The sequence below is a fragment of the Schistocerca gregaria genome, unplaced genomic scaffold (assembly GCF_023897955.1).
Source record: "Schistocerca gregaria isolate iqSchGreg1 unplaced genomic scaffold, iqSchGreg1.2 ptg000378l, whole genome shotgun sequence".
Classification (NCBI taxonomy): domain Eukaryota; kingdom Metazoa; phylum Arthropoda; class Insecta; order Orthoptera; family Acrididae; genus Schistocerca; species Schistocerca gregaria.
This window is the reverse complement of record NW_026061824.1, coordinates 6,499,754-6,506,180: the sequence shown is the minus strand read 5'-3', so window position 1 is coordinate 6,506,180 and position 6,427 is coordinate 6,499,754.

Genomic DNA, 6,427 nt, shown 5'->3' with positions numbered 1-6,427 from the left:
GAGTTGCGTATAGGAGGTGCAATTTCGAGTTTTAGTTACTGTAATCGTAAATTCAGCAGATTGTAGCGCAGTCGTTAGGCATTTGTACAGGTTAGTTGATACATTCTTTGCGTGTTCTGCTTGCGTTATCTAGGCACGGACTCGTGTTTCGGTAACTGTTGTTAAACATCGATTAGAATGGACAGGGACTGCGATTGCTGTGTTCGGATGAGGGCTGACTTGGCATCCCTTCGCTCACAGCTGCAATCTGCGCTGACTTCGGTCGCGCAGCTTGAGGCTGTTGCCAATGGGCACCACTGTGGGGAGCCGGACTCGGGTATCACGGGGATGTCAACCTCGTCCCGTCTGTCCCCAGATCGGTCTGCCGCTGTGGTTGCCCCGGTTGCTGCCCGCAGTGGGGCTGAGCCCTCGCCTGTGGTTGATTGGAAGGTCGTTCCAAGGCGTGGCAGGCAGCGAAAGGCGTCCCCGGAGGCTGATCAGAAAGCCTCCCTGGTGCGTCTGACAAACAGATTTCAGGCACTGTCTGTGGCTGAGCCAGATGCAGCTGCCTGCCCTGTTTCAGAGGATCATTCTCAGCCTTCAAGGTCCGGGCAATCGCAGAGGGTGGGCTTACTGGTAGTTGGGAGCTCCAATGTTAGGCGCGTAATGGGGCCCCTTAGGGATACGGCGGCTAAGGAGGGGAAGGAATCCAGTGTGCACTTCGTGTGCATTCCGGGAGGAGTCATTCCTGATGTGGAAAGGGTCCTTCCGGATGCCATGAAGAGCACAGTGTGCAGCCAGCTGCAGGTGGTGGCACATGTCGACACTAATGACGTGTGTCGCTTTGGATCTGAGGAAATTCTCTCTAGATTCCAGCGGCTATCTGATTTGGTGAAGGCTGCCTGTCTTTCTTACGAAATGAAGGCAGAGCTCACCATCTGCAGCATCGTTGACAGAACCGACTGCGGACCTTTGGTGCAGAGCCGGGTGGAGGGTCTGAATCAGAGGCTCAGACGGTTTTGCGACCGTATTGGCTGCAGATTCCTTGACTTGCGCCATAGGGTGGTGGGGTTCGGGTTCCGCTGAATAGGTCAGGAGTTCACTACACTCAGCTGGCGGCTACACGGGTAGCGGAGGCTGTGTGGCGTGGACTGGGCGGTTTTTTAGGTTAGAAGGCCTCGGGAAAGTGCGGGATGGGCTGCAATGTCAAAGGGTGCTTGGCAATTACAGGACGTGCTTGGATCAAGGAACAGTCGGAATTATAGTTGTAAATTATTGTAGTTGCGCTGGAAAAGTGCCTGAGCTTCAAGCGCTAATAGAAAGCACAGAAGTTGATATCGTTATAGGTACAGAAAGCTGGCTAAAGCCTGAAATCAGTTCTGCAGAAATTAGTTGCGCTGGAAAAGTGCCTGAGCTTCAAGCGCTAATAGAAAGCACAGAAGTTGATATCGTTATAGGTACAGAAAGCTGGCTAAAGCCTGAAATCAGTTCTGCAGAAATTTTTACGAAGTCTCAGACGGTGTTCAGGAAAGATAGATTAGGCAGAATTGGTGGTGGAGTGTTTGTGTCTGTCAGTAGTGGTTTATCTCGTAGTGAAGTCGAAGTAGATACTCTGTGCGAATTGGTTGGGTGGAGGTTATACTTAACAGCCGAATTAAGTTAGTAATTGGCTCCTTCTACCGACCCCCAGACTCCCACGATACAGTTGCGGAACAGTTCAGAGAAAGTTTGAGTCTCGTAACAAATAAATACCCCACTCATACGGTTATAGTTGGTGGGGATTTCAACCTACCCTCGGTATGTTGGCAAAAATACTTGTTCAAAACCGGTGGTAGGCAGAAAACATCTTCCGAGATTGTCCTAAATGCTTTCTCCGAAAATTATTTCGAGCAGTTAGTCCACGAACCCACACGAATTGTAAATGGTTGCGAAAACACACTTGACCTCTTAGCGACAAACAATCCAGAGCTGATAGAGAGCATCATGACTGATACAGGGATTAGTGATCACAAGGTCGTTGTAGCTAGGTTCAATACACTTTCTTCCAAATCCATCAGAAACAAACGCAAAATAATTTTATTTAAAAAAGCGGATAAAGTGTCACTAGAAGCCTTCCTAAAAGGCAATTTCCAATCCTTCCGAACTGACTATGCAAATGTAGACGAGATGTGGCTCAAATTCAAAGATATAGTAGCAACAGCAATTGAGAGATTCATACCTCATAAATTGGTAAGAGATGGAACGGATCCCCCGTGGTACACAAAAAAGGTCCGAACGCTGTTGCAGAAGCAACGGAAAAAGCATGCGAAGTTCAGAAGATCGCGAAATCCCGAAGATGGGCTAAAATTTACAGACGCGCGAAATTTGACACGTACTTCGATGCGAGATGCCTTTAATAGGTTCCAAAACGATACATTGTCTCAAAATTTGGTAGGAAATCCGAAGAAATTCTGGTCGTATGTAAAGTACACATGCGGCAAGACGCAGTAAATACCTTCGCTGTGCAGTGCCGATGGTACTGTTACCGACAACTGTGCCGCTAAAGCGGAGTTATTGAACGCCGGTTTCCGAAATTCCTTCACCAGGGAAGACGAATGAAATATTCCAGAATTTGAAACACGAACATCTGCTAGCATGAGTTTCTTAGAAGTAGATACCTTAGGGGTTGCGAAGCAACTCAAATCGCTTGATACGGGCAAGTCTTCAGGTCCAGATTGTATACCGATTAGGTTCCTTTCAGATTACGCTGATACTATATCTCTCTACTTAGCACTCATATACAACCGCTCGCTCACCGATAGATCTGTACCTACAGATTGGAAAATTCCGCAGGTCGCACCAGTGTTTAAGAAGGGTAGTAGCAGTAATCCATTTAACTACAGACCTATATCATTGACGTCGGTTTTCAGTAGGGTTATGGAGCATATACTGTATTCAAACATTATGAATCACCTCGAAGGGAACGATCTATTGACACGTAATCAGCATGGCTTCAGAAAACATCGCTCTTGTGCAATGCAGCTAGCTCTTTATTCACACGAAGTAATGGCCGCTATCGACAGGGGATCTCAAGTTGATTCCGTATTTCTAGATTTCCGGAAAGCTTTTGACACCGTTCCTCACAAGCGACTTCTAATCAAGCTGCGGAGCTATGGGGTATCGTCTCAGTTGTGCGAGTGGATTCGTGATTTCCTGTCAGGAAGGTCGCAGTTCGTAGTAATAGACGGCAAATCATCGAGTAAAACTGAAGTGATATCAGGTGTTCCCCAGGGAAGCGTCCTGGGACCTCTGCTGTTCCTGATCTATATAAATGACCTAAGTGACAATCTGAGCAGTTCTCTTAGATTATTCGCAGATGATGCTGAAATTTACCGTCTACTAAGGTCATCTGAAGACCAGTATCAGTTGCAAAGCGATTTAGAAAAGATTGCTGTATGGTGTGTCAGGTGGCAGTTGACGCTAAATAACGAAAAGTGTGAGATGATCCACATGAGTGAGCTCCCTGCCGCCGTTGGATAAGCAGCTGCAGCAGCAAGTCGTATAACCCTAACTTACTTATTTGTTACATAATTTAATTAATTCTTTGCGTGTTTTTGGGTACTTGCATTGTTTAATTCATATATTTCGGGCGTATTATAGTATTTGAGGGTTGTAGCATCGCACTGCAATAAGATTTTTAAAAATATAAAACAATTGAAGGAGATACCTAAAAACGAAGATATATCAAATTCCGAACATTCGTTATTCAGTAAAATGGATGTGGTGTCCAATCTGCACCAAAAGACCATTGAATAGAGAATCTGCTTTCTGGCCATACAACCAGATGACCCTCCTGTAAACAACAAACATTTGCGAACATTTCACGAATCAAATACATTCCTCACCTGTGAAATTGATTAATATAAGTGAAAAAGGTATCAAAGGAAGCACCTAGCAAAAGAAAAAAGTCTAGCAAAAGAAAAAAGTCTTTCTAATAACGCCAATCGTCAGAATGCTCGGAGTGGTGATTCCCATCCAACAAAATCACACTCGATCTTTGAACAAACATAGCAGTCATGAAACAGAATCTCTCTACTGAGAGTGAAGAAACGTTTACTACAATTTGTGGAGCACCATGTCTAATTTTACAGACCATTGAAATAAGATTTTAAAAAATATAAAGCAAATGAAGGAGATGCCAATACAAGAAGATTTATCAAATTCTGAACATCCGCTGTTCAGTAAGGTGCATGTGGTGTCCAATCTGCAACAAAACCGATTGAATGCAGAATATGCTTTCTGGTCATACAACCAAATGACCCTGCTATAAACAAAAAACACATAACCACATATCACGATTCAAATACAATATTCCACTGTGAAATTGATGAATCTATGTGATAAGGGTAACAATCAAAACAAGCACCTACCAAAACAATGAAGTCTTTCCTAATAAACTCCAATACTCAGGATGCTCGGAGCGTTGGTTCCCATCCAACAAAATCACACTCGATGGTAGAACAACCATAGCAGTCATGAAACGGAATCTCCCTGCTGAGAAGGAATAAATATGTCCCACAATTTGTGCAGCACGTTGATTACTTTTTGGGACCAATGGAATAACATTTTTAAAAATATAAAGCAAATGAAAGAGATACCTAAAGAAGAAGATTTATCAAAGTCCGTACAGCCGTTATTCAGTAAGGTGCATGTGGTGCCAATCTGCAACAAAAACCCCTTGAATGGAGAATCTGCTTTCTGGCCATACAACCAGATGACCCTGCTGTAATCAACAATCATTTACCTACATTTCAAGATTCAAATATATTATTCCACTGTGAAACTGATGAATATTTGTGATGAGGGTAACAATGAAAACAAGGACTCAGGAAAAGAAAGAATTCTTTCCTAATAACTCCAATTGTCAGAATGCCCCTAGTAGTGCTCCCCATGCAACAAAATCACACTGAAAAGTAGAACAAACATAGCAGGCATTAAACGGAATCTCCCTGTTGAGAGGGAAGAAACATGTACCACAATTTGTGCAGCACATTGACTATTTTTAGTGAACACTGGAAAAACGTATTTAGTGACCATTGCTATAATATTTTTAAAAATATAAAGCAAATGAAGGAGATATATAAACAAGAAGATTTATCAAATTCTGAACATCCGGTGTTCAGTAAGGTGCATGTGGTGTCCAATCTGCAACAAAACCGATTGAATGGAGAATCTGCTTTCTGGCCATATAACCAGATGAACCTAATGTAAACAAAAAACACATTACCACATTTCACGATTCAAATATATTACTCTACTGTGAATTTGATGAATATATGTGATAAGGGTAACAATTAAAAGAAGCACCCAGCAAAAGAAAGAAGTCTTTGCTAATAACTCTAATACTCAGGATGCTCGGAGTGGTGGTTCCCATCCAACAAAATCACACTCGATGGTAGAACAACCATAGCAGTCATGAAACGGAGTCTTCCTGTTGAGAGTTAAGGAATATGTACCACAATTTGGTGGTTCCCATCCAACAAAATCACACTCTATGGTAGAACAACAATAGCAGTCATGAAACGGAATCTTCCTCTTGAGTGTGAAGTAACATGTACCACAATTTGTGCAGCACATTGACTATTTTTAGTGAACACTGGAAAAACGTTTTTAAAAATATAAAGGAAATGAAGGCGATACTTAAACAAGAAGATTTATCAAATTCCGAACATTCGTTATTCAGTAAAGTGCATGTAGTGTCCAATCTGCACCAAAAGACCATTGAATAGAGAATCTGCTTTCTGGCCATACAATTAGATGACCCTGCTGTAAACAACAAACATTTACCCACATTTCACGAATCATATACATAACTCCACTGTTATTCAGTAAGGTGCATGTGGTGCCAATCTGCAACAAAAGCCCGTTGAATGGAGAAACTGCTTTCTGGCCATACAACCAGATGACCCTGCTGTAAACAACGAACATTTACCCACATTTCACCATTCAAATAAATTACTCCACTGTGAAATTGATGAATATAAGTGATGAACATATCAATCAAAGGAAGCACCTAGCAAAACAATGAAGCCTTTCCTAATAAGTCGAATGGTCAGATGCTCGGAGTGCTGGTTCCCATCCAACAAAATCACTCTCAATGGTAGAACAAACGTAGTCATGAAACGAAATCTCGCTATTGAGAGGGAAGAAACTTGTACCACAAAATGTGCAGCATATTGATTATTTTTAGTGACCATTGCAATTAGATTTTTAAAAATAAAAAGTAAATGAAGGAGATACCTAAAAACGAAGATATATCAAATTCTGAACATTCGTTATTCCGTAAAGTGCGTCTGATGTCAAATATGCACCAAACGGTGATTGAATGGGGAATCTGTTTTCTGGCCATACAACCAGATGACACTGATGTAATCAACAAACAATTACCCACATTTCACGATTCAAATAT